The following is a 27,628-nucleotide window of genomic DNA, read 5'->3' as shown; positions in this document are numbered from 1 at the left end:
GTGAAGTGAGTGGAAAAGCTCTAGGCTCATATTACTTGTTTTTACGTATTTATTACCTATATATATATTTACATATATGTATCAATTTTCTTTTTTTGAGCTTTATTCAAATTACTTCTTCTGCTGAGAAGTGCTCAGATTTTGGGTCTTGGTTTAGTTGGAACTATATTTTATTATAGTGAAGGCCTTACTGGCGCTAATACCGATAAGAACCAACAATATCAATACTATATTTGTCTGTCTTGTACGTGTATCTATTGGGGTATTCACCCATTCGTTCACTATTCTTCTATATATACATCACAGACTGGAAGCTTGGCGCTCATCCTTTTCCTCCCCGGTGTAGTTTCTATCACTTCACGGGTTACGGATTTTGTTTTTTCTGTTTCATGTTCATTGACTAAGTGTTAAAACTCTGTTTTCACTGATTTGAGCTGCCTACTTCTTTCTAGTGACTCTTTATCTCGATCCTCACATCATTACAGTCCTGTTGGCGCCCTTTTTCCTTTTTCCTTCTCTTCAGGGTCATTTATTTGATCCCTAGATAGAGTTGGGATAACCTTGTTTTTCTTTTTTCTTCTTTACATCCCTGATTCCACCTTCCAAACTAACAGACGGATTAACTATATTAATTTCCCTATCACGTATAAAGTGCACCTGTATCTCACACCAAAAATGGGTATATGTCACCCACTGAACTAACAGACAGATCAACTATATTAAATTCCCTGTCACATATGCAGTGCATGTGTATCTCACACCAAAAATGTGTATATGTCACAGGCCAAACTAACAGTCAGATTAACTATATTAATTTCCCTGTCACATATGCAGTGCACGTGTATCTCACACCAATAATGGGTATATTTCACCAGCCGAACTAACAGTCAGATTAGCTATATTAATTTCCCTATCACGTATAAAGTGCACGTGTATCTCACACCCAAAATGGGTATATGTCACCCATCGAACTAACAGATGGATTAACTATTATATTTTTGTGAGAGGGGTACAATAATGGTGCCTTGCACCCACAAAAAAACGCTATAGGTCACCCACAGAATTAACAGCTAGATTTATTATTATATTTCTGTGTCAGGGGTGCAAAGCTGTTGTATTACACCCACAAAAAATCATTATAGGTCACCCACAAAACAAATAGCCAGATTCCTAACACTCTCCCTCGCTTCAGCTGCCTGCTTCCTGTTCCTGCACTACTCAGAGCTGATGGGCGGTGCTACACGTGATCCAGCTTCTATAGAGGCTACAGATTAATTATTAAAGGCATAGTAGATAAAATATGTATATGCGCTGTAATACGGGGGAAGATTGCTCCAATAAACCAGGTGCATGAGCCAGCCCAGGGTTAAAGAAAACAGTTGTTTATAAAAAAAAAAAAAAAAAAAAATAGGCACAGCTTCCAGCAGCCAAGGTTAAACCCAACTTAAAGTCTGCTTAGTTCAGCATAACATAAACAGTAGAACAGTCCGTTCAAAATAAAGGTATTTTTACCCTGGGTTCTTTTTAGTCCGTGGTAGTTTTCAGTCAGCTTTCCTGCAAAACGTTCCACGTGTCCTCAGATTCCAGCTCTGCTCACAGCCACCCACAGCAGTGTGTACACCACACCACACACTCCCTCACTCACTTCCTTTTCCTCTTATCAGGAGAGTGAGGTAACCCTGTGGGTACCGGATCCCTGGTAGTGCTTTCTTAAAAGCACCACAACCCAAATAGTGGCGATATATATCTGTCACTGAGGACCCAACCTTGGCGTCCTCTACAGCACCTATATATTCAACCGCCTATTGACAATGAGTCTGATGCACATTAAATTTATGTATAACTGAACAGATTAATTATTAAAGGCGCAGCATATGAACTAGGTAAATGAGTCTATATACACTGCTCAAAAAAATAAAGGGAACACTTAAACAACACAATGTAACTCCAAGTCAATCACACTTCTGTGAAATAAACTGTCCACTTAGGAAGCAACACTGAGTGACAATCAATTTCACATGCTGTTGTGCAAATGGGTTAGACAACAGGTGGAAATTATAGGCAATTAGCAAGACACCCCCAATAAAGGAGTGGTTCTGCAGGTGGTGACCACAGACCACTTCTCAGTTCCTATGCTTCCTGGCTGATGTTTTGGTCATTTTTGAATGCTGGCGGTGCTTTCACTCTAGTAGTAGCATGAGACGGAGTCTACAACCCACACAAGTGGCTCAGGTAGTGCAGCTTATCCAGGATGGCACATCAATGCGAGCTGTGGCAAGAAGGTTTGCTGTGTCTGTCAGCGTAGTGTCCAGAGCATGGAGGCGCTACCAGGAGACAGGCCAGTACATCAGGAGACGTGGAGGAGGCCATAGGAGGGCAACAACCCAGCAGCAGGACCGCTACCTCCGCCTTTGTGCAAGGAGGAACAGGAGGAGCACTGCCAGAGCCCTACAAAATGACCTCCAGCAGGCCACAAATGTGCATGTGTCTGCTCAAACGGTCAGAAACAGACTCCATGAGGGTGATATGAAGGCCCGGCGTCCACAGGTGGGGGTTGTGCTTACAGCCCAACACCGTGCAGGACGTTTGGCATTTGCCAGAGAACATGTCACGGGGTTCCGAAGGTGCACTCAGTCCCCCATTGCCCGCAGACCTGTTGCTTAGCTTTGGGAATGAGGATTTGTGCTTGACCTCATTCCCAGGGCGGCTTTGCTGGCTGGGTGGCTCCCTGCTCCTAGTCTGCCTTGAGCGCCGAGCTGATCACTCAGTGCTCGACTGGTTGGCCTGTCGGTCATGTGACGCTGGCCACGTCACATGACCCTCACTCCCCACTATAAATACAGTCAGCCTGCTGGCCACAGGTTGCCTGTTAATTTCTAGGTTCCTGGCTATTTGTTGGACTACTGAATACTCACCTGATCCTGTTCCCTGACGATCCTCTGCCTGCTCCTCCTGTACTGCGCATCCATCCTGGTATTCTGACCTCGGCTCCCACCTGACTACTCTCTTAGGACTCCTCTTGTACTTCGCTACTCTCCTGGTATTTGACCCCGGCTTCTCCTGACCATTCTTTGCTTAATCCGTTGTACTGCGTAGCTCTCTTGGTTCTGACCCGGTCCGTTCATGTTCCGTATTTTGTCTTGTCTATCTTCCCTGCACATATCCTAAGTTAGGGACTGCCGTCCAGTTGTCCCCTGTCATCAGGACTCGTGAGGCAAGTAGGCAGGGCCAGGGGTGAGGGTGGAGCGCAGTGGTCACTACCCTTCCCCCTGTGTGTGTGTGGACGTGACCGTTACAGAACACCAAGATTGGCAAATTAGCCACTGGCGCCCTTTGCTCTTCACAGATGAAAGCAGGTTCACACTGAGCACATGTGACAGACGTGACAGAGTCTGGAGACGCCGTGGAGAACGTACTGCTGCCTGCAACATCCTCCAGCATGACCGGTTTGGCATTGGGTCAGTAATGGTGTGGGGTGGCATTTCTTTGGAGGGCCGCACAGCCCTCCATGTGCTCGCCAGAGGTAGCCTGACTGCCATTAGGTACCGAGATAAGATCCTCAGACCCCTTGTGAGACCATATGCTGGTGCGGTTGGCCCTGGGTTCCTCCTAATGCAAGAAATAAATTGATCAGAGCACCGAAACAGTTCAGGCTATGAAAAACACTCCAACTAGATGAGCAGACAATGGGCCCCAAAGGCAGGAGGGGGGAGTATAGTTATTTAAAATGTAACTTTTAATAAGGTCAAAAATTGTCAGACTAATAAAACTCACTACATAGATAAGACATACATACACATAGACAACCAATAATGGTGCCTGGCTGGTATAGACAAAATACTGTTCCGTCCGGGGAGACGTGAACAGTCTTACCAGACCCTTTGTAGATAGTGGTGGAGGTCCTTAGGTACAGGAGGCAGGAAGCGTAACAATCAAGCCATGTGGGGATGGTTGTAGTTGTAGAACCGCGTAGATGGAGCGATAGGAAGTGTCCTGAGTGGCCCTGCCTTAGATGAAGGGGGCTATTATGCTGCTACCTATCTACACGGAGCACTCGCCTTGAGAAAGGCGACCCCGTCCGGTAGCCTGTCCCTATAGTGGACCTCACCCTAAAACTACAGGATAGATGCCAGTGGATAAGATGATGGGAAATGCTTCCGGGGGTCTTCCGACGTGGCACGTTTCTGTCCGTGACTCTTCAGGGAAAGACTGCAGGAAGACAGTAAGTGGAAGGCCGCAGGTATCTGGCCTGTGGCTCAATGACACACTGGGGATAGATGAAGCAAGCTAAAAAGCTTGTATTCTGCTATCCTGGTGTAGGATGCAGTAATGCACTGGAGGGATAGTCCTGTGCTTGGCGGTCCGGGGGACACAGTGGTCCCAGGCTACAGCAACCCTTCTGGTTTGGGGAAAAAAGTGCAGTGAACCAGCCGCAATGTTGTACAGCAGTACTGGGTTTTAAATAGTCGCGCCCCAGGTCCTTCGCCCCTCCTCTTCTGTAGCACTATCGCTGCGCAACGCCTACCTGAGGCGCCGCTCAGGCCCGGTCACGTGACCCCCGCGTCAGAGGACCTGCGCCGAGGCCGCATCAACAGGACAAGGGCGGACGTCGTCGGTGACGTCACACGTCAACAGCACCACGTGGGGAGGGCGGGATCGCGAGAGGAGATGGGCGGGATCAAGGATCATCAGCCAATGGTCATATGGTCTGATGATCGTGTGGAGCGCATAGTATATGCGTCTCCCTTGGTAACAACCACAATGGTAAAGCCTTAAATCGGCAACTAGCATTTAGTGCAGGAGTCATAGGCAGGCAAGTAATCAATGCAGCAATTGTTGTCGGAGCGACACCGACAGAATGACATGAGGTCAAAGGTGAATGACAGTGTCACGTTTACACGGACACCATGCATTAGAGGCCAGGCACTGACCTAAGGAAGCGCTCTTCAGGTTAGGGGTCGCGCAATACAAAGGCAAGCGCTACTCAGATTAGTTCAAAGGAGCGCTCCATAGGCTAGGATCGCACCTAACAGAAGCAGGTGCCAATCAGGATGTCATGAACCCCTGCAAATGCCACCATCAGGGTCCAGATGCTAGTAGCAGTCTAGACCAACTAACAAGGGTCAAACTAAACTAGAAACAGACACAGAAAGCCATATGCGCATTACACAGGCAGGTGCTAATCAAAATGATTTTAAGGAAGCACTCTGCTGGCTGAAATCACACATTAGACGATACAGAGGCTGGCGCTAATCAGGATCTCATGAGCACCTGCGTACGCCGCCATCAGGAACAAGGCGCTAGTGACAATGTAGACCAGCATGACCCCAAGTACGGCCAGGGTATATGCCAGCCTCAATGTGTGCGCAGCGGTGTACAGAGGAGAGGGTGCCCCCCACACACAGTAAGTAGGCGCAGGTTTAGCGCCGTATGCGCTAGTTGAGGTGCCCAGAGCCCTGGGTCAACATCAGATTAATGACAGTAATGACAGTAACCATGTGGCACAAAGTGGGACCACCAGCTATATGACGATTAAACGCTGCCCCGGATCTTCAATCGAGCAGTAGCACCATGGTAGATGAGGCATAAATGTTATCATACTCAAAGAAAACAGGAGAAATTCAATCTCTCATTCATGCCTAGAGGTGCCGCTGTTTTAAGATTGAAGATCCAGCGTGCTTCGCGTTGGAGGAGGCTCTTGTCCCAGTCCCCCCCTCTTGGAGGGGGTTTTACGAGATCAATGCCCATGAATTTCAGCCGGGCTTTGCCGTTGTGGTCGGTGTGCACATGTTTCGACACCGGGGTGTCCCTCTTGTGTGTCACGTCCCCCATGTGCTCGCCGATCCTCCTCCTAAATTCCCGTATGGTCTTTCCGACGTATTCCAGACCGCACTCACAGAGGATGCGATAAACCACACCTCTGGATTTGCAATTAATAAAGTGCGGGATGGAATACGTCTTACCTGTGACCGAGCTGGTGAAGGATTTTGTAGTCATAATGTATTTGCAGGCAACACACCTGCCACACCTATGGCTACCCACCAAATTGGACCGCAGCCATGTTGGCTTTGTACTGATGGATGAGAAATGACTGCGGACGAGTTTATCGCGCAGATTGGTACCTCGTCTGTATGTTATCTGTGGACTATCTGCTAATGTGTCCAAAAGGTCGGGGTCCATTTTCAGGATCCCCCAGTGCCGTCGTAGATGTCCCTGACCTGACTTGAACCTCTGTCAAAAGTCGTGATGATACGTGACAGTTTGGTTGTAGGAGTGTTCGGCTGTTTCTTAATTAGTAGGGTCGGTCTCTGTCGTGCTAAGGCCACTCTATAGGCGGCTCTTAGGATGTAGTCCGGGTACCCCCTGAGTAGAAATCTGGCCCTTAGGTCGGCTGCCTGCGCCACAAAATCCTTTTTATCCGAACAGTTCCTCCGTAGGCGGAGGTATTGTCCTCTTGGTATCCCTCTCCTGAGTGGGGGAGGGTGACTACTCTCCCATCTCAGGAGAGAGTTTGTCGCATTAGGCTTTCTGTGAATCGAGGTATCCAGTTCACCCCTATCATTCCTGGTAATTTTAATGTCCATGAATGGTAGACAGGTTGGGTGGGTCTCGAATGTAAACCTCATGCCAATGTCGTTCTGGTTTAAGTGGAATAGGAACGACTCAAATTGAGAGGGGCTCCCGTTCCAGGTGATAAAGATGTCATCTATATATCGCGCCCACAGTCCAATTCTAGATATATCGTCCGGACTCCTATCCCTGAAAAATTTTTCGGGGATAGGAGTCCGGACGATATATCTAGAATTGGACTGTGGGCGCGATATATAGATGACATCTTTATCACCTGGAACGGGAGCCCCTCTCAATTTGAGTCGTTCCTATTCCACTTAAACCAGAACGACATTGGCATGAGGTTTACATTCGAGACCCACCCAACCTGTCTACCATTCATGGACATTAAAATTACCAGGAATGATAGGGGTGAACTGGATACCTCGATTCACAGAAAGCCTAATGCGACAAACTCTCTCCTGAGATGGGAGAGTAGTCACCCTCCCCCACTCAGGAGAGGGATACCAAGAGGACAATACCTCCGCCTACGGAGGAACTGTTCGGATAAAAAGGATTTTGTGGCGCAGGCAGCCGACCTAAGGGCCAGATTTCTACTCAGGGGGTACCCGGACTACATCCTAAGAGCCGCCTATAGAGTGGCCTTAGCACGACAGAGACCGACCCTACTAATTAAGAAACAGCCGAACACTCCTACAACCAAACTGTCACGTATCATCACGACTTTTGACAGAGGTTCAAGTCAGGTCAGGGACATCTTACGACGCCACTGGGGGATCCTGAAAATGGACCCTGACCTTTTGGACACATTAGCAGATAGTCCACAGATAACATACAGACGAGGTACCAATCTGCGCGATATACTCGTCCGCAGTCATTTCTCATCCATCAGTACAAAGCCAACATGGCTGCGGTCCAATTTGGTGGGTAGCCATAGGTGTGGCAGGTGTGTTGCCTGCAAATACATTATGACTACAAAATCCTTCACCAGCTCGGTCACAGGTAAGACGTATTCCATCCCGCACTTTATTAATTGCAAATCCAGAGGTGTGGTTTATCGCATCCTCTGTGAGTGCGGTCTGGAATACGTCGGAAAGACCATACGGGAATTTAGGAGAAGGATCGGCGAGCACATGGGGGACGTGACACACAAGAGGGACACCCCGGTGTCGAAACATGTGCACACCGACCACAACGGCAAAGCCCGGCTGAAATTCATGGGCATTGATCTCGTAAAACCCCCTCCAAGAGGGGGGGACTGGGACAAGAGCCTCCTCCAACGCGAAGCACGCTGGATCTTCAATCTTAAAACAGCGGCACCTCTAGGCATGAATGAGAGATTGAATTTCTCCTGTTTTCTTTGAGTATGATAACATTTATGCCTCATCTACCATGGTGCTACTGCTCGATTGAAGATCCGGGGCAGCGTTTAATCGTCATATAGCTGGTGGTCCCACTTTGTGCCACATGGTTACTGTCATTACTGTCATTAATCTGATGTTGACCCAGGGCTCTGGGCACCTCAACTAGCGCATACGGCGCTAAACCTGCGCCTACTTACTGTGTGTGGGGGGCACCCTCTCCTCTGTACACCGCTGCGCACACATTGAGGCTGGCATATACCCTGGCCGTACTTGGGGTCATGCTGGTCTACATTGTCACTAGCGCCTTGTTCCTGATGGCGGCGTACGCAGGTGCTCATGAGATCCTGATTAGCGCCAGCCTCTGTATCGTCTAATGTGTGATTTCAGCCAGCAGAGTGCTTCCTTAAAATCATTTTGATTAGCACCTGCCTGTGTAATGCGCATATGGCTTTCTGTGTCTGTTTCTAGTTTAGTTTGACCCTTGTTAGTTGGTCTAGACTGCTACTAGCATCTGGACCCTGATGGTGGCATTTGCAGGGGTTCATGACATCCTGATTGGCACCTGCTTCTGTTAGGTGCGATCCTAGCCTATGGAGCGCTCCTTTGAACTAATCTGAGTAGCGCTTGCCTTTGTATTGCGCGACCCTAACCTGAAGAGCGCTTCCTTAGGTCAGTGCCTGGCCTCTAATGCATGGTGTCCGTGTAAACGTGACACTGTCATTCACCTTTGACCTCATGTCATTCTGTCGGTGTCGCTCCGACAACAATTGCTGCATTGATTACTTGCCTGCCTATGACTCCTGCACTAAATGCTAGTTGCCGATTTAAGGCTTTACCATTGTGGTTGTTACCAAGGGAGACGCATATATTATGCGCTCCACACGATCATCAGACCATATGACCATTGGCTGATGATCCTTGATCCCGCCCATCTCCTCTCGCGATCCCGCCCTCCCCACGTGGTGCTGTTGACGTGTGACGTCACCGACGACGTCCGCCCTTGTCCTGTTGATGCGGCCTCGGCGCAGGTCCTCTGACGCGGGGGTCACGTGACCGGGCCTGAGCGGCGCCTCAGGTAGGCGTTGCGCAGCGATAGTGCTACAGAAGAGGAGGGGCGAAGGACCTGGGGCGCGACTATTTAAAACCCAGTACTGCTGTACAACATTGCGGCTGGTTCACTGCACTTTTTTCCCCAAACCAGAAGGGTTGCTGTAGCCTGGGACCACTGTGTCCCCCGGACCGCCAAGCACAGGACTATCCCTCCAGTGCATTACTGCATCCTACACCAGGATAGCAGAATACAAGCTTTTTAGCTTGCTTCATCTATCCCCAGTGTGTCATTGAGCCACAGGCCAGATACCTGCGGCCTTCCACTTACTGTCTTCCTGCAGTCTTTCCCTGAAGAGTCACGGACAGAAACGTGCCACGTCGGAAGACCCCCGGAAGCATTTCCCATCATCTTATCCACTGGCATCTATCCTGTAGTTTTAGGGTGAGGTCCACTATAGGGACAGGCTACCGGACGGGGTCGCCTTTCTCAAGGCGAGTGCTCCGTGTAGATAGGTAGCAGCATAATAGCCCCCTTCATCTGAGGCAGGGCCACTCAGGACACTTCCTATCGCTCCATCTACGCGGTTCTACAACTACAACCATCCCCACATGGCTTGATTGTTACGCTTCCTGCCTCCTGTACCTAAGGACCTCCACCACTATCTACAAAGGGTCTGGTAAGACTACTCCTAATGCAAGACAATGCTAGACCTCATGTGGCTGAAGTGTGTCAGCAGTTCCTGCAAGTCGAATGCATTGATGCTATGGACTGGCCCGCCCGTTCCCCAGACCTGAATCCAATTGAGCACATCTGGGACATCATGTCTCGCTCTATCCACCAACGTCACGTTGCACCACAGACTGCTTTAGTCCAGGTCTGGGAGGAGATCCCTCAGGAGACCATCCGCCACCTCATCAGGAGCATGCACAGGCGTTGTAGGGAGGTCATACAGGCACGTGGAGGCCACACACACTACTGAGCCTCATTTTGACTTGTTTTAAGGACATTACATCAAAGTTGGATCAGCCTGTAGTGTGTTTTTCCACTTTAATTTTGAGTGTGACTCCAAATCCAGACCTCCATGGGTTGAAAAATTTGATCTCCAATTTTAAATTTTTGTGTGATTTTGTTGTCAGCACATTCAACTATGTAAGAACAAAGTATTTCAGAAGAATATTTAATTAACTCAGATCTAGGATGTGTTATTTTTGTGTTCCCTTTATTTTTTTGAGCAGTGTATATTAGACTGCCTGTTGACAATATGTCTGATGCACACTAAGTCTATGTATAACAGAACTGATTAAGTATGAATGGCACAGCAGATGAACTAGGTAAACAAGCCTATATATTAGACCGTCTGTTGAGACAAATTTAGAATGAATGGGGCATACGCGGCATACCCCGCACCCCTGCAAATCAGCTGTAGGAGGAGACGGTGCGCACGTGCCATCTCACTTCTCTCTTCCTGTCCGCTTCTGTGAAGATATGGCCTTTTACATAGTCAGCAGCAGTGAACAAGAAGAGAGAGGGGAGATGGCACGCGTGCACTGCGCACGCTGTCTCCTCATACAGCTGATCTGCGGGGGAACTCTTTTTTTCTGACCCCCGCCAATCTTATATTGATGCCTATTCTGAAGAAAGGTCATCAATATAGGAGAGCCCGGAGAACCCCTTTAAGTATACATGGTGCAGCATATGAACTAGGTAAACATACCTATAGATTAGAACGCCTGTTGAGACTAATTCTGGTGCACAGTAAGTCTATGTAAAACAGATTAAGAATTAATGGTGCAGCAGATAAACAAGATGCACAGGGTGATTGCAGTCTCTCTCCCTATAGTGTGTAAAAACTTTCTAAAATCTCCCTATGCTGTCCCTGCACTGTATCTGCACTGTCCCTATCCAATATTGTACAATTAAAATCTTTGTTAACCACTAGACCTAGCTCTTGGCACATCTGTCCCTATGCTCAGCTCACGGGCTGCACAGGATTAGGCTTTTATAGGGCGTGGCATCACAGAGGATGGCTATCTTTTGACTGGCTAGCTGAACAACATTATGGGTCATACCGTATTCCTGGGCTTCCTACTTTAACTTTGTAACACATGTAGCCGCCATTTTAGGAAAAACTGATTCGTTATCACGAAGCGCGAGGAAATTTGGATTCATGGCTAAGGTTGAGCAAACACGTGGAAGCTTGGGTTCGCCGGGTTCGGACGAACTTCGGCTCAACGTTCAGGTTCAGGACTAGAACTTGACCTGAACTTAAGCCCATTGAAGTCAATGGGGACCCAAACTTTGGGGCACTAAAATGCCTGTAAAATAGATATAGTAAGGGCTAGAGGGCTGCAAAAGAAAGCAAAATGGGGGTAAAAGCAGGACAGTTACCCTGCAAACAAATGTGGATAGGAAAATGACTTAAAATAACATAGAGTAGAAAAAAAATATATATAATCTTGAACTAGGTGGCGGAGGTCAAAGTGGAGTGGTAGGTTGAGGAGGTGGTGGATGTGGCGGTGTAGGTGGAAGCGGCGGTGGAGGAGGAGGAGGTGGCCAACACAGTTTTTTTTTTTTATTGTTTCCTTTATTTTTTTTATAAATTTTTTTATAAATTTGGGAAGACCCCAAAACATTGGGAACTAGAAAAAAGAATGCAAAGAGAAAGTGCGCTGGAGTCTAACAATGGCTGGGTGCGGCCGGTATACTTGTTTAATCAGCACAAGGTACAGACAAGTCTTGTGGGATCCATGCCTGGTTTATTTTAATGAAAGTGAGCTTGTCCACATTGGCTATGGACAGGTGGCTGCACTTGTCTGTGTTCACCCCCCCAGCCGTGCTAAACACACGTTCAGACAATACACTGGCCGCAGGGCAGTCCAGCACCTCCAAGGCGTAAAGGGAAAGCTCAGGCCATGTTCCCAATTTGGAGACCCAGAAGTTTAATGGGGCAGACCCATCAGTCAGTACGTGTACTGGCGTGTGCACACGTACTGTTCCACCATGTTGCTGAAATGCTGCCTCCTGCTAAGATGTTTCGTATCAGCTGGTGGTGCTGGTTGTTGTGGCTAGTGTTGATCATGAATATTCGAATTCCAAATTGTATTGTAAATATAGGTACTTCGAAAATTCACGAATATTTAGAATATAGTGATATATATTCGTAATTTCGAATATTCAAGATTTTTTTTTAATCAGTACACATGATCCCTCCCTGCTTCTAGCTTGTGGGCCAATGAGAAGGCTGCAGTATCTTTGACTTTAGGAGTAGTGTTGATTGCGAATTTTCGTAATGCAAATTTTTATTGCAAATTTTTCAATTGCAGAGTAAAAACATGATTCCTCCCTGCTTCTTGTTTGTGGGACAATAACTAATTGGCCCACAAGCAAGAAGCAGGGAGGAATCATGACTTTAGATGGGAAAAATTATTAATATTCTAAAAAAACAAATATATAGCACTATATTGAATATATTAGTTTTTTCGAATATTCGTAAACAAGAATATATATCAATTTGTGGTCGTGGCTAAAATACAAACTCGGGCAGTGTGCCCGCCTTGAACCTAAACCGGCTGAGCTGTGCCTGGAGCCGGGTACGAGAGCAGCCTATAAGGGGGCTGCCCTAAAGTAGGACCCTTGGAGTAAAGGGAATGGGTGGGTGGGTCCAGAATCGGAACGCCTACTAGGTAAGAGAAGAGGGGGCTTATAAAGGCTCAAGCCCCTCCCACAAATGCAGGCTGAACTTCAGCCTTACCAACTTGTGGTCGTAGCTAAAATACAAACTCGGGCAGTGTGCCCACCTTGAACCTAAACCGGCTGAGGTGTGCCTGGAGCCGGGTACGAGAGCAGCCTATAAGGGGGCAAAAAGGAAACCAAGATAGTTAAATACAAGACTTTTATTACCTCATAATACCAGAGACCGAAATGCCTGCAAAATCTCCACCTGGGGGTTAGGTATATATCTGGTGAAGCAGGACGAGCGCCACCTCCCCATCTTTCGGATGACATGAGCGGGGACCCCGTGTCGGGAAGCCACGGAAGCTGCTCCAATGCGGAAGGAATGGCCGGATATAGCGTCGGGGTCAAACCCCAAGCCAGCAGCAACAGTACGGATGTGGCTGATGAACTGCGCTGCGGTGAGAGCGCCATTCAGATGCGGTAGCAGAGGGCTGTGAGGGGGAGCATCCTGGATGGCGAGCATGAGCTGGCCAAACACCTGTACCGGGCACCATTCATTGCCAGACGGGAAAAACTTAACCTCCACCGGGGGACCTGTTTGGTTTGTTTTGGTGGAATTCGCCTGGCCTAAGGAACCTGTAGAAGCCCAAATACATAGCTGCTTTAACGACCAATCTGGAGAAGGGCCCAAAAGGAGCACCATCCAGGGCTGAAGACAACCTCCGGAACATCTCCCCAGTGACGCCCTGTCTAAGGGACGGGGGATTGGCCCTACCCTTCTGGACCCCTCGCAAGGTGGCCTTAATCGCGTGCGCCAAAAAAATGGAGCCACCCCCTGGGTTGCGGAGCATGGTGTGGTGTTGGACGCCCGCCAGGTATAACTTAATAGTGTTGTATGAGAGATGCAAATGGTGATGACAATGGGCAATGAAGGCCATGATGTATGGAATGTCCGCCATGCCACCCTGCGGGTGCAGATTCGAAAACTCCTGGAAGGTTCTTAGGCCTGAAAGATAGCTCCTGGCCGTATTGGGGGCGAGGGACTGCTGCGTTCAGGTCTCTTGCTGAAGAGACGAGCATACTTAGTCCATTGTCAGGGAACTGAAAGCCGGGGTGGGATATCTAAGTGGGTCGGCCTCCGGCATGACCTGAAAAAAAAGGGAGAAATTAAACCGGGATAGCGCGTCAGCCGCCACATTTTGCTGACCCGGAATGTGGCTACAATGCACATGGAAGTTGTGTGACAGGGCCAGCCATACCAGCTGGCGTAATAGTGCCATGATTTTGGGGGACCTGACCCTGCCCTTGGCTAAGATGTCGACTAGGGCCTGATTGTCCGTGACGAACATCACTGGCAAGTTAGCCCAGAGGTGACCCCATGCCTGAGCCGCTGCGACAATGGGGTACAACTCCAACAGAGAGGAGGTGCGGATGGACTCGGTATCCTCTAGGACTAACATGGGCCAACGGTCGACCAGCCAAGGGGGTCCCCAAATGGCCGCGTAACCGCAGGATGCAGCGGCACCCGAAAAAATAGTCGGGCAGGAGGGTGACCATGGAGAGAGAAAGAAGGAGATGCCGTTCCACCGGGACAAGAACAATTCCCACATGGCCAGGTTTGCCATAGCCTGGCCGTCCAACCGGATGACGCTGTCCTGCTCGGGTGCCGAGGGAAGAAGCTGGAGCAGCCTTGACATGAAAGTTCTTCCCTGGGGCATGATCCTAGAGGCAAAATTCAGCCGGCCCAGAAGGGATTGTAACTCGACTCTAGTGAGGCACCCCGAGGAGGCCGCCTGGGAAATTACCTCCCGACACTGAGCGAGTTTCTCTTCCGGGAGGCTGGCCTGACAGAATCCAGGATGATGCCCAGGAACGAGACCCTCGTGGCGGGACCCTCCGTCTTGGACTCCGCGACCGGAACAGCCAGACTGGCGAACATCTCCAGGAGGACGGCGAGAATGCAAGACCCGCCCTGTGGGTCCTCCACGACCAGAAAGTCATCTAGGTAATGGATGACTGACTGGAGGCCACCGTGACGGACCAAGATCCAATGTAGCGCTTTGGTCAGCCGGTCGAATAACCAGGGGCTACTTTTGGATCCGAACGTAAGTCTGTTGGCAAAATAATACTGGCCGGCCCACTCGATGCCATAGAATTGCCACAACTGAGGTTGGATGGGAAGGAGCTTGAACGCATCGGCGATGTCAACCTTTGCCAACCAAGCGCCCCTGCCATGCAACAGGATGGCCTGAATTGCGTCGTCCACTGAGGAGTAACGCATAGCAAATTCCTCTGATGGAATCAAAGAATTGAGGCTAGGAATTGCAGAAATGTGAGGGGCGGACAGGTCATAAATCAACCTTTTTTTATTGGTATTTTTTTTGGACAGTAGGCCGATAGGATTGATGCGCCATGAAGCAAATGGGATGAGTGTGAAAGGACCTATGAGAAAACCCTTAGCCACCTCAGACTGGAGCAACTCGCTAGTCGCTGGAGGGTCCAGGGTGGCTGACAGCAGATTCCTGCCTTCCCAGGGAACCTGTGGCAGCGTGATGAGCCCTGTGTGGAACCCCTGCCGGAAGCCCACCAACAGAAACGCCACAAAGTCCTGATCATGGTGATCCTGAAGGAGAGCCGCCAAGAGGTCCACGTTGATGTCGGCTAGTCAGGACCCCTTAGCTGCTTTTTTGGGACAGGCGGACCGCGGATGGGCCCTGAAGCACAGGGAGCACACATGGAGGGATCTGCAGCTGGCATAGGAGCAGCCTCCTGAGTTAAAGTTATTGCAGATCTGACTTCTTCCCAAGTAGACAATGGGTCTGGCCAGCTTGTCAGTGGAGGGGTTGGACGGTAGAGACCCGGAGGTTCCCGGGAGGGCCCTGTCCTGAGACGGATGCGCGCTATTTGGGCACCATTCAGATGAGTGGAAAATGGATTGGCATGTCGCACAGTTGGGTGCCCTGAGGCCAGCAAAGTGACGACAGAAGAGCTCTGTGTCAATTAAGGACCAGCTGGTAACATACTGGAACTGCGCCAAAGCTGCCGCCGCCTTAGCCGAGAAGGAACAATGGTAGTCGTAGAAGGCTGAACCACCATACTTGTGACCTAGGTGGTCAGTGACTAGGTACAAGTAGCTGTCCAGCTCTTCCCTCCTCTCCGGCTATGCGGTGCAGATGATGTCCCTGAAGAGGCTGAATGCCAAGACGAACTCGGGTATAGTCAATTTGCGATTGAGCCGCAAATCCTTGGCCCTGAGGACCACCGACACATCCCCACAATTGATGACCCTGTTCTCGGGCACATCTTGCGCGACAATGAGGATTGATGCCAGATTGACGTCCTTCCCCGCCAGAATGTCCCTCTTGAGGTTGTCGGGAATGAAGTGTGAGGAAGACACCTGGGGAATGGGCCTGGGCGTACCTGGAGCCAGCCAACCCGAAGTGGACGGTGCGCTCAGCGGGACGGGTGCCGGGGGCGCCGTGGGCGGACGGGATTCCAGCTCTGATACCCTCGCCCGGACATCAGCTACTGAGTCGACCAATGAATTTAGGGTAGATTGCAGCTGCACCAGTGATAACTGGATGGAAGACGTCTCCTGCTGCACCGCCGCAGTGCTGGAGCTGGTCATGAGCAGTTTGTATAGCTCTGCCTTCCTGGCAGTGGCTGGGTGCAGAATGCCTCTCCGATTCAGCTCTGCCAACAACTTTGGTATGGTCCAGCTCCTAAGGGATGATGGACCCGCCTGGCCTGACATGACCGACCCGGAGACAGATAGGCTGTCATCCATATCCGACGCTCGAGACATAGTAGAGCTGTTAAAATACAAAAGGCGTGATAGATAAAAGAGGAGAAAAAAAAAACACCAAGAGGGTGATGAAGGAACGGTAATGAAGTGGAGCAAGATGGAGAAACGTACCGGAATGAGAACCCGTAACACGGACTAGCAGAACCTGACCTAGTCGGACAGACGAAGAGACCAATTAAAAACGTGAACATAGCCCCAATGGGAACACCGACGGAGTCAGTGTGAACTTACCTGTGTAGGACCGATAGGACCGGAAATAGGGAAAACCCCTGAAAATAAAAACAACAGGCGAAATTTGAGAGTGCCGAATAACGGATGACAACATATCTGTTAGAACCAGGCGAACTGGCCAGGATGGGGCGCACCCCTAGGTCAAGTAAACAATCTGAGCGTATCTGACTGGTTATTTGACAGAAGGCCCCCTGAGCGTACCAGGCAGGTGAAAGGAGTGGTGACGCGTTGCCATGAGATAGAGGCTGCGCGTAGCAGCGGCCCGCGAAGGGCGGTAGATTGACATGGAGAAACTGAACGTCAGGGAAAAGAGCGTAGAACAACAAGGGGAGCATCCGGAGAATACAGTACTACCCAGACAAGGATAAGCCAGCGGAAAGGTGCGCCAAGACCCATGTAACAGAGAAGAAGAAAAGAATGAGGACCTGGGCGTACCAGGGGAGACACCGTAAGAAAACAAGATCACCGACTGTGCCCTAGTGACAAGATTTAAATGGCTTATGAATAAAATAAAAACAACAGTGGCCTGGGCGTACCAGGAGGATGAGAATGGCCTGGGCGCAACCAGGTAGAGAGCAAGTGAAAAGAAGCAGGACGAATCCTGCAAGAATGGGCGCCTTAGCGGTTAAGGTGTTTTTTTTTGGATTTAATAAAAATTTAATTAAGGCCCCCAAGAGTATGTCAGCAACCTAGCACGTGGATTCCATGCGCCAGCGAAGGTGAACCTGGTTTGAACGTAACCAGCAGAACAATGTTACGGGATAGTGGTCTAACAATTAAGGACCCTGTGGAGCCTGAGCAAACCCCCCCCAGAGCGGAACTGAAGGGGCTAGCAGGTATGGAGGAGGTGCCGCGTGTGCTCCACCCTGGAACGCACGCCGCTCCCCCAGGACAGGTGCCCGTACCAAGAGGGGCCCACTAATGCAGAAAGTCAGGCCAGCGCAGTGACCTGGAGATCACATGTCCCCCATGAATTTAATGTGAAACAGTAGTCTGGCTACCATCGCTTGTGAAATCTTACAATCTGTAAGTAATTAAAGCTGTATATTGGGTCACCTTTTGGTGGTATTGTGTAATATGTATATATATATTAGGAGCCATAATTTATTTGACGAAAAATCAACAGATTTGCGCCAGCCAACCCCCCCCCCCCTCCCTCGCCAGGCCTGGATGCATGTGCGCATGCGCTCCACCGTGGAACGCAAGCCGTCACAGCAGCCACGGCGACCGGCCAGGGGGTGAGTCACACACCGCAGCTTGCACCGGGAGGCACGTGCGTTCCACCCTGGAACGCACGCCTCCAAGCGCCGCCCATGTGCCCAGAGAGAACCGGCCAACCACCGGTCCTGAGTGAATAGAGGGCCGCGTGCGTTCCACCGTGGAACGCAGGCCGCCGCTGCTGCGCCGCCAGTCGCCATGGAGGTAAGGAGACCGGCCGGCCAACAGGAACAGGAAGCGAATGCGTTCCATGCTGGACCGCACCCGCCGAAAGAAGCGCGAGTAAGGAGCCGGACTGCCACTGTCCTCAGCTCCGTTACACTGACCCACACTTACCCACTTGAAGCGAAGATGTCGCGTGAGGCGGCCGGCGGAACGAGGAGTCACAACGTCACTGTCGAAACCAAAATCTCCACAACCGGAACGCCTACTAGGTGAGAGAAGAGGGAGCTTATAAAGGCTCAAGTCCCTCCCACAAATGCAGGCTGAACTTCAGCCTTACCAACATAGCGAATGTGACAGATCCATCTGTATAGACCTATATTGCTGGTTCGTCTGTTTGCCTTCATTTCGCTGGATTTCCTGTCCGTAGGCCCCTGTTCGTGTGTTTCCCCAAATACTGATTGAAACTACCGAACGGACGGCCACCCAGGAGAGGAGTGTGCTGATAGTTAACCTAAATGGCCTCATTGTTCACAAAGGACTCAAACCAACTTGAACTCCTGGTCTAATTCGTGCCATTGTGAGATGTTAAATGTCTGTGTATTGTAAAGGGTTGTGACATTGTATGTTTAAATGGTGATTTCTGTTCTGTTGTCCCCACATGTGTATTGGTGATTTCCCTCTGTCTTGAGAGATAATTGGATTACTCCTCGGGTGTCTCCAGGGCAGAGAGGAGGAAACCATGATGCATTGTGGGGATGTATTGTCTCTGTAGTGCTGCATGTCTGTCCTGTGTCACAGTCTCCATTCTGGTCCCCTAGGGGCGTGTCCACAAGATGGGGACCTGCATAAATACGGGCGGGTAGCCCTCAATAAAACATTCCTGTTTGACCTTCAAGACGGAGCTTTGTCTCGTTTGTGGAGGGACTTATTATTGGGACAGCGCTTTCGTTTATTGCTAGCTGTGGAAGGAGTTTGACGATCGTCTGGATTAAAAACTGCATTTCTGGAGAAAAGGGATTATTCACTAAACGGCGGCTTCATCTACCTGGCGGTGAGTGTCGTAACAATTGGTGGCAAGCAACGGGATGAATCCCACCGCCCAGAAGGCCAGCTACAAATCCCAGGGTGGAAATGCAGTATGAGGAATTAAGGCGTGCTACCCTTAAAGATATATTGGAACGCAGAGGACGATCATCGAGTAATCTCAAGAAGAGAGAGATTATTTCTATATTATTGGAGATGGATGCAGCACAGGGAACGGAGAGAGCTAATGTGCCTGGCATACTGGATTTAACACCCGAGGAGGTACAATTTAACCGGGCAGTCCAGATAAGGCTGGCACACCTTGGCCCCAACCCTGCAGCAGATATTGTGGTCCAGGTGCAAGCAGCAGTAGCAGCACAACAGGCGCTCCAGGGAAGAGGAGCTGCAGCAGCAGAGGTACCCCATAATAATAATGGAAGGAGAAAGGTACCTTTTGCTGCATTTAGACATTTTGTGGAAACGGAGGGAGAGATTGACGGGTTCCTGGCCGATTTTGAAAGGCAGTGTGCCTTACACCAGGTACCCACAGAGGAATGGGTCACTATCCTCTCTGGGAAATTATCCGGCCGGGCCAGTGAGGCTTTTCGGGCCATCCCAGAGGAGGAAATTACAAGTTACTGGGCAGTAAAAGATGCCCTTTTGGCCAGATACGCTGTCACCCCTGAGGCGTACCGGCGGCGATTCCGGGACACTAACAAGCAGGCTGGTGATTCTTATGTGGAGTGGGCATGCAGGGTACACCGCACCGCAGCCCACTGGATGGCAGGGTGCCAAGCGGTAACTGGGGAAGAGGTGCTGCAAGTATTTTTGTTGGAGCACTGCTTTGATCGGTTACCTGCAGGAGTCAGAGAGTGGGTTAGGGACCGCAAACCCACTACCTTACCTGAAGCTACTCGTCTGGCCGATGAATACACAGATGCACGAAGGCTAGACCAGACAGCAGCCAAGGTCCCTACCTGAGTGAAGTACAAACCGGCAGCACCTCCAACCCCTACTGTGTATCACCCCCCAGCGCAACGCACCCCCACAATACCACCAGCGAACAATTATGTTCAGCCAGCTCGGTTCAACGCCCGGGATTACTCTCAGCCTATCCGGTGCTATGGGTGCAAACAGTTGGGGCACAAGAGACCGGAGTGCCCATTGAACAATACCAACCAAGCGCAGTCGTGGAGAAAACCAGCCGGCGGAAATCAGCAGCCACCCCAGCCTTCCGCTCACTGACTCTAGCAGGAGGAATTTTGGGGTATACTACATGAGGCGGATCCAGTACAAGCAGCCCAGCAGGATAACCGGCAGCAGCACAGGCAGACCGTTAGACTAAATGGCAAAGTGGTCACTGGTCTGAGAGACACCGGAGCCACTATATACATGTGTGAGTTACACTTTATACATGTGTAACTCACACATGTATAAATATAATGTATCAAGTAAGACACACACTGTGATACGTTTATAATCAAGCAATTGATTATACTATTAAAGGTGAGGATTGCGACTGTGCAGTAAGCCCAGCCCGCAATCCAACCCATATTTTATAATGAACCCAAACAGGGTATATAAAGCAACAACTTGTGTCTGTATCTAGCATTATACAACTATCTACTGAGGAAGGAACTTGTTTCCGAAACGCGTCTAGTGTGTATTGAGACCAGGCTACCGGTGCGGTTTTTTCCAAAAAACGCAAGAGGACTTTTCTTCAAACATATACCGCTGCAAAGATCTATTCATCAAGAATCTACCAAGTGGACTGAAACTGTGCTGTTACATCTGACATTGCCACAAACACAAGGTAAATCCTGCTGTGTCCACTCTCCTTGGCCTGACAAGTTCAGGCAATCACAGGCTCGGCTCAGCTATACCAGCTTCCGTCTGGCCGGACGGTGCAGGCGCCTACGTCACAAACCAGCGATCGACTGCTGTGCTGGACACGTGGGAAGCTGAGCAAGCGGGTCTGATGGTTTGCTCCGCAAGGAACAAGTAAGTGGAGCCCCACAGATCGGAGAAAGTGTGGTCATTATCTGTCATTTAAACACAGAGTCCCCCTTGTGGGAAATCACAACAAGGACAATTTTGAACTTTTGGTTCCAACTATTTGGCAAACTGGTATATTTAATCATGGACATTTGAGTGGTCTATCAGATTATCCCTTGCAGCCTAACTCTAGCCATTAGGTCTCATTCCTAGGAGTACTCCGGTTATTAGGTTTGTGCGAGAGCTCCGCACTGTTATACCTATTTACACATTCTGTTATGTTTGTATGCTGATACTGACACCAAGTCAGTTTGTATTTATTTAGTGTATTAATAAATTTTATGCAAAAATACTGTGAGCCAGCCTATATTATTACCTGCTCCAAAGGAACCTTGTTTCGGAACACCAACACACTGGAAATACTGTGGCAGTGAGGGTAGCAGGAGGCGCCGTGTTCCGTCTACCTGTTTCCCGGGTTCATTTGGATTGGGGAGTGGGCTCTGGACATGTGAATGTGGGGGTTATGAAAGACTTGCCTGCTGATGTCTTGCTCGGGAATGACCTGGCCCCTTTGGTTTCTGCTTATGCTCCAATGGGACCTGCTGATGTCAACCCAGTGACTACCCGGGCCCAGACCCGTGTTGCTGAGACCCAAGTAAGACCCGATTCCCCGACTGATACCCCAGGACAGACCTTTGCTAGCTGGGATTCCCCAGAGGAGTTCGGGAGGGAAACTCAGGCAGATCCGACTCTCCAGAAGTATAGAGACAGAGCAGATACTGGAGAGGAAGGAGTAGATGGGGAGCGGTATGAATGGGTGGGGGACAGGTTATATAGGATCCCTAAACTGTCCCAGAAAAGTGTTGCCCATCCGCCGAATCAACAGCTGGTGGTGCCCGCAAAATACCGGCAGGAGATTCTGCGGATAGGGCATGATGTTCCATTAGCTGGACATCTAGGGTCCCGCCGCACAGCCTATAGGATCATGCAGAACTTCTTTTGGCCAAATTTTAATCAGGCTGTGCGGATATATTGTAGTACATGTGACACTTGTCAACGGGTAGGAAAGCGGGGGGACCACCCCAGAGCTAGGCTTATGTCTATGCCTATCATTGGGGAGCCCTTTGCCCGCATAGCCGTTGACATTGTGGGTCCACTGGCCAGGGCTAGTCCATCCGGTAAGAAGTATATTCTCACCGTGGTGGACTATGCCACTCGCTATCCAGAGGCAGTAGCGCTGTCTAATATAGAGGCAGAGACAGTTGCTGATGCCCTGGTTAGGATTTTTACTAGAGTCGGGTTCCCTAAGGAGATTCTCTCTGACCAGGGAACCCAATTTACCGCTGTGCTCACCCAGCAACTGTGGAGGGTGTGCGGCATTAAACCGATACTTAGTTCCCCGTACCATCCACAGACTAACAGCCTCTGCGAGCGATTTAATGGCACCCTCAAACAGATGTTGAGGACCTTTTCTGACACTTGCAGAGACTAGGAGCGATTCCTGCCTCATCTGTTGTTTTCTTACAGAGAGGTGCCCCAGGAATCTACTGGGTTCTCCCCCTTTGCTCTATGGGAGGAGGGTCCGCAGACCCCTAGATCTCATTAGAGGCCACTGGGAGAGGGAGACAGAGCAGGAAGGGACCCCCATAGTACCGTATGTCCTGGAACCGCATGAAGAAACTGTCCCTGATGGTAAGAGAGAATCTCCAGGTGGCCCAGGGGAGACAGAAGAGATGGTACGATCGGGGTGCCCGGCAGCGAGTCTTCCAGGTTGGGCAGAAAGTGCTAGTGCTCAAACCTGTGAAGCCGAACAAGATGCAAGCATCTTGGCAGGGCCCGTATAAGGTGTTAGCTCAGGTGTGTGATACAACCTACCTTATAGCCAGCTGTTCAGATGAAAGGATCCAGCGATCCTTTCATGTGAACATGCTAAAGGAGTATCAGGAGAGACCGGAGGATGTCGCTGCAGTATGTGCCCCTGCTGCAGACGATACAGAGAGTTTACCCTTACCCGATTTGTTAGAGAGGGACTCCCAGACGGACCTTACTAGTATTGTACAGCTAGGGGATAGATTAAGCCCCACAGAGAAGGGACAGGCAAGACAGCTTCTGTGGGAGAAGCAGGCGACGTTCTCCCAAGAGCCTGGCTACACTACCCTAGCTGTACATAAGGTAGAGACCCCTGGACAGAACCACCTGCGACAGCCCCCTTACCGTATCCCTGAAGCAGTCCGAGAAGGAATGCGGAAGGAGATACAGGAGATGACCCAGCTTGGGGTCATCGAACACTCCGATAGCCCTTGGGCTTCGCCTGTAGTCCTGGTGCCTAAGAAAGATGGGACCACCCGGTTCTGTGTAGACTACAGGCGGCTCAACGAGCGGACCACCACTGACGCCTACCCGATGCCCCGGGTAGACGAATTATTAGATCGTATTGCCAGGGGACGCTATCTGACCACCATAGACCTGTGTAAAGGCTATTGGCAGATTCCCCTGGCCGAGGATGCTATCCCCAAGTCGGCCTTCGTCACCCCATTTGGCTTGTACCAATTTAAGGTCATGCCATTTGGGATGAAGAATGCCCCGGCTACCTTTCAGCGTATGGTGGATAGACTTCTCGATGGATTCCAGGAATTTGCTTGTGCATACCTGGATGACATTGCGATCTACAGTGGGTCCTGGGAGGAACACCTAGTACATGTAGGGGTAGTTTTGAACAAAATTCGGGCTGCTGGCCTGACATTGAAGCCAGAGAAGTGCCATCTAGGCATGGCTGAAGTGCAATACCTTGGTCACAGAGTGGGGTGTGGGAGCCAGAGACCGGAGCCGGCTAAGATAGAGGCAGTAGCTAACTGGCCCACACCTATCACTAAGACCCAGGTGTTAGCCTTCCTAGGGACAGCAGGGTATTACAGACGCTTTGTCCCAGACTACAGCACTATTGCTAAGCCCCTGACTGACCTGACCAAGAAAAATCTCCCTAAGCAGGTCCTGTGGTCTCCGGCTTGTGAAGCTGCGTTTCAAGCACTCAAACAGGCTCTTGTAAATGCCCCTGTCTTGGCTGCCCCAGTCCCTAACAAACGTTTTCTCGTCCATACAGATGCTTCCATGTATGGACTGGGGGCTGTGCTGAGCCAGGTCGGGGAAGATGGAGGAGAGCACCCTGTCGCATATCTCAGTAGAAAGCTGTTACCCCGAGAAGTGAGTTATGCGGCAGTGGAGAAGGAATGCTTGGCCCTGGTCTGGGCATTGAAAAAGTTAAGCCCTTATTTGTATGGACAGGAATTTTCCCTTGTGACGGACCACAATCCCCTTGTCTGGCTTAACCGGGTCTCAGGAGACAATGGTAGACTGCTGCGGTGGAGTTTAGCTTTACAACCGTATAACTTCACCATCAGCTACCGACCCGTTAAGCAGAATGGGAATGCAGATGGATTGTCTTGACGTTCTTGCTACCTCCTAGTCCGGTCATCCCCAAGTTGACCCGCTAAAGGGTCAAGCCGGGTCTGCCGGAGTGTCCCACAAGGGGGGAGCCGTGTGACATATCCATCTGTATAGACCTATATTGCTGGTTCGTCTGTTTGCCTTCATTTCGCTGGATTTCCTGTCCGTAGGCCCCTGTTCGTGTGTTTCCCCAAATACCGATTGAAACTGCCGAACGGACGGCCACCCAGGAGAGGAGTGTGCTGATAGTTAACCTAAATGGCCTCATTGTTCACAAAGGACTCGAACTAACTTGAACTCCTGGTCTAATTCGTGCCATTGTGAGATGTTAAATGTCTGTGTATTGAAAAGGGTTGTGACATTGTATGTTTAAATTGTGATTTCTGTTCTGTTGTCCCCACATGTGTATTGGTAATTTCCCTCTGTCTTGAGAGATAATTGGATTACTCCTCGGGTGTCTCCAGGGCAGAGAGGAGGAAACCATGATGCATTGTGGGGATGTATTGTCTCTGTTGTGCTGCATGTCTGTCCTGTGTCACAGTCTCCATTCTGGTCCCCTAGGGGCGTGTCCACCAGATGGGGACCTGCATAAATACGGGCGGGTAGCCCTCAATAAAACATTCCTGTTTGACCTTCAAGACGGAGCTTGGTCTCGTTTGTGGAGGGATTTATTATTGGGACAGCGCTTTCGTTTATTGCTAGCTGTGGAAGGAGTTTGACGATCGTCTGGATTAAAAACTGCATTTCTGGAGAAAGGGGATTATTCACTAAACGGCGGCTTCATCTACCTGGGGGTGAGTGTCGTAACAGCGAATAAAAAACAAAACAAATATAGCACAATTTAGCTAATATAGTGCTATAATCTTCTTTGTGGCGTGCTGACAAAGCTTTTCCACATTTTGGCCATGGTAACCCTCCCTTATGAGGTGCTGGCGGTGCCCCAGCTGCGTTGTGAACTGCTTCCTCCTCCTCTGCCTTCGCCTTGTGCTTCCACTAAGCCCCCACTGTCAGGTGGGAATGCCGTAAGCAGCGTGTCTACCAGCGTGCGCTTGTACTTGCGCATCTTCCTATCACACTCCAGTGACGGAATTAAGGATGGCACATTGTCCTTGTAGCGGGGATCCAGCATAGTGGCCACCCAGTAATCAGCACTGGTTAGAATGTAGGCAACTCGGCGGTTGTTGCGCATGCACTGCAGCATGTAGTCGCTCATGTGTGCCAGGCTGCCCTGAGGCAACGACAAGCTGGCCTCTGTGGGAGGTGTATCGTCTGTGTCCTCTGTATCCCCCCAGCCACGCTCCAGTGATGCCCATGAGCTGCTTTGGGTGCTACCCTGCTGTGAACACAGTTCCTCCTCCTGGTTGGACAGTTGTGTTCCTGGCCTTTGTTGGTGCAGGAATCCACCCTCCGAGCCACTTGTGAATGACTGGCCTGATAACCGTGGAAATTACCCCTCATCCTCTTCCATCAGTGCCCGAAGTGTTTTTTTCAAGAAGACAAAGAAGTGGGATAGTAATGCTGAGGACAGTGTCATCGGCACTGGCCATGTTGGTGGAGTATTCGAAACAGCGCAACACGGCACACACATCCCGCATGGAAGCCCACTCATTGGTGGTGAAGTGGTGCTGTTCCACAGAGCGACTCACCCGTGCATGATGCAGCTGAAACTCCACTATCGCCTGCTGCTGCTCGCACAGTCTCTCCAGCATGTGCAAAGTGGAGTTCCACCTTGTAGGAGCGTCACATATGAGGCGGTGTTCGGGAAGGCCGAAGTAACGCTGCAGCGCTGACAGGCAAGCAGCAGGGTGAGAACGCCGAAATTGCGCACATACAGCCCGCACTTTCTGCAGCAGCTCTAAAATATCGGGGTAATTTTTCAGCACATGCGCCAGGCTCAGAGCTGCTACGAGATTTCGCCCATTATCGCACACCAGCAGGCCGGGCTTGAGGCTCAGTGGCACCAACCACTCATCGGTCTGTTGTTCCATGCCCGTCCACAGCTCCTGTGCCGTGTGGGTTTTTTCCCCCAAACAGATAAGTTTCAAAACAGCCTGCTGTCTTTTCCCCCTGGCTGTGCTGAAGTTGGTGGTGAAGGTGTTACACTGACCGGATGAGGAGGCGGCAAAGGAGGAAGCGGAGTAGGATAAAGAGGCAACAAGAAATGTCCTGCAATCCTCGGTGGTGGTAGGACATACTCCAAACTGCTATCTGCCTTATGCCCAGCCGCCACTGCATTTACCCAGTGTGCAGTTAGGGAGATATAATGTCCCTGCCCGTGCTTACTGGTCCACGTATCGGTAGTTATGTTGACCTTGCCACAGATGTCGCTCAGCAGTGTAGTTATTTCTTGTAAAGCCTTTTGTAACCTATATTAGCGCAAAAAGATAAATTACATTTACCGCTCTGCGGGGCACATATCTGTAGTAAAGGCTTTGGTGGGGTGTTTTAGCGGAAAAAGAAAAAATATATTTGCCACTCAGCGGTGTAGTTATTTCTTGTATAGCCTTTGGTGACGTGTATTAGCGCAAAAAGAAAAAATACATATACCGCTCTGCGGTGCATTTATCTGTAGTAAAGGTGTAACGGATCACCTTCCGTTAATGGACGCTTCCTAGCTTGCGCCGAGGACCACAAGCACCGCACTGGACACCACGACCACCGCCGTAGCTTAACTGGAGCCGCGCCGTCTTCCTTCCACCCTGAATGAACCTCCAGCATTCAGGACCGTGTGGGAAAGATCTCTCCTCCAGGGAATATGCAGAGCATAGCAATCCCCAGCGTGATACAGCAATTCCCTCCAATAATGAGACAAGGCTGCGTTTTGAAGGGTTAGAAAAACATGAACTGAACTGAACTCTTTATGGAGGGCTACCCGCCCGTATTTATGCAGGTCCCCATCTGGTGTACACGCCCCTAGGGGCCCAGAAGGAGGACTGTGATACAGGACAGACACGTAGCACTCAGGATACAACACATCCCCACAATGCATCATGGTTTCCTCCTCTCTGCCCTGGAGGCACCCGAAGAGCAATTCAATTATCTCTCAGGACAAAGGGAAATCACCAATACACATGTGGGAACAACAGG

This window comes from Bufo bufo, chromosome 8 (genome assembly GCF_905171765.1).
Source record: "Bufo bufo chromosome 8, aBufBuf1.1, whole genome shotgun sequence".
Lineage (NCBI taxonomy): Eukaryota > Metazoa > Chordata > Amphibia > Anura > Bufonidae > Bufo > Bufo bufo.
Note: the sequence above shows the minus strand (reverse complement) of the source record.